This window comes from Schistocerca serialis, chromosome 7 (assembly GCF_023864345.2).
Source record: "Schistocerca serialis cubense isolate TAMUIC-IGC-003099 chromosome 7, iqSchSeri2.2, whole genome shotgun sequence".
Classification (NCBI taxonomy): domain Eukaryota; kingdom Metazoa; phylum Arthropoda; class Insecta; order Orthoptera; family Acrididae; genus Schistocerca; species Schistocerca serialis.
In genome coordinates, this window is record NC_064644.1 from 241157341 (window position 1) to 241159406 (window position 2066).

Here is a 2066-nt window from a genome sequence, read left to right on the forward strand (position 1 = left end):
TTAATGTAAATGTAATTTTAGTAACGCCATAATTAAATTTTTAGGATTTTGCTGGATACCGAGTATCATTTTTAATCTTAAAGTTGAAATGTTGAGGTGTAATATGTTCTAGAATTGATGGGACATAAAATTATAATAAAAATATAATTAATACGCAGATAGATCTTATTATCGGAAATTGTTATAAATGAAATCGAAATTAATTTCCCTGGGAAACGTAACAGCAGAACAGATATCAGGTATAACTTAAAAAGTATGCATGCTTTTTCCGTATAGTGTACTTCAGAGCAGTAAATAATTAGCCAAAGGTTCTAAGAAACAGAAAGATTGTGTGATTCTGTAAATATTCTCGGCATATTGAATATTTTATGAGGTTTCGGGACTGCAGCCGGATCATATTGACTTCTTGCCATAACATTTCAATAGGCAACCAACCTGCCATCTTCAGGTGAGTGTCTTCCACCTCACCTGAAGATGACTGTACAGGTAGAGGCACGAGCAGCCCATAGAGCGCTTGCCCGCGAAAGGCGAGGGTCCCGAGTTCGAGTCTCGGTCCGGCACACAATTTCAATCTTCAAGGAAGTTCCATATCAGCGCACTCTCCGCAGTAGAGTGAAAATTTCATTCTAGAAACATCCCCCAGGCTGTGGCTAAGCCATGTCTCCGCAATATCCATTCTTCCAGGTGTGCTATCTCTGTAAGGTTCGCAGGAGAGCTTCTGTGAAGTTTGGAAGGTAGGAGACGAGGAACTGGCAGAATTAAAGCTGTGAGGACGGCGCGTGAGTCGTGCTTGGGTAGCTCAGTTGGTAGAGCAATTGCCCGCGAAAGGCAAAGGTCCCGAGTTCGAGTCTCGGTCCGACACACTGTTTTAATCTGCCAGGAAGTTTCAGCCCATAAGGGCTCGATTTCACGCATTCCTTTTTATTTATTTTGTGATTAAAACACTTGTGCCCTGTTACTTATTTTATATGTGACATGTACACTACTGGCCATTAAAATTGCTACACCACGAAGAAGACGTGCTACAGACGCGAAATTTAAACTACAGGAAGAAGATGCTGTGATATGCAAATGATTAGCTTTTCAGAGCATTCACACAAGGCTGGCGCTGGTGGCGACCCCTACAACGTGCTGACATGAGGAAAGATTCCAACCGATTTCTCATACACAAACAACAGTTGACCGGCGTTGCCTGGTGAAACGTTGTTGTGATTCCTCGTGAAAGGAGGAGAAATGCGTACCATCACGTTCCCGACTTTGATAAAGTTCGGATTGTAGCCTATTGCGATTGCGGTTTATCGTATCGCCACATTGCTGCTCGCGTTGGTAGAGATCCAATGACTGTTAGGAGAATATGGAATCGGTGGGTTCAAGAGGGTGATACGGAACGCCATTGTGGATCCCAAAGGCCTCGTATCACTAGCAGTCGAGATGACAGGCATCTTATCCGCATGGCTGTAACGGATCGTGCAGCCACGTCTCGATTCCTTAGTCAACAAATGGGGACGTTTGCAAGACAACAACTATCTACACGAACAGTTTGACGACGTTTGCAGTGGCATGGACCATAGCTGCGGTTACCATTGACACGGCATCACAGACAGGAGCGCCTGCGATGGTGTACTCAACGACGAACCTGGGTGCACGAATGGCAATAAGTCATTTTTTCGGATGAATCCAGATTCTGTTTACAGCATCATTAAGGTCACATCCGTGTTTGGCGACATCGCGGCGAACGCAATGGGGACATGTCAATTGCTCAGACAACATGGCATGGTGGTAACATACTGAACATTGTGGTGCTTCACGTTTGTACCGTGGCGCTCTTGTCATATGCACACTTAATGACAGCAGAATCAGAATATATTAGACATTATACATTGTTTTGTAAGTATCACTCTTTCTGCTTTGCTTGTTATACACAAACACAAGTGATACTCACAGAATACCATTTATAACAACCACAGTACGCGTGAAGTGCTGTAACTTATAACCAGAGAAACAGGACGATATTGATGTTTTTCAGTAACTAATAAATTCAAGTATTACACAAGTCCTCTCATTTT

The 2066-nt window shown here is 43.0% G+C and overlaps 1 non-coding gene across 1 annotated transcript; it reads left to right on the plus strand.

Moving 5' to 3' along the window:
* The first annotated feature begins 788 nt into the window (after positions 1 to 788).
* Trnas-cga (transfer RNA serine (anticodon CGA)) lies at positions 789 to 863 on the plus strand. The gene has a single exon. It is a non-coding gene; the product is annotated as a tRNA-Ser (tRNA).
* The last annotated feature ends 1203 nt before the right edge of the window (positions 864 to 2066 follow it).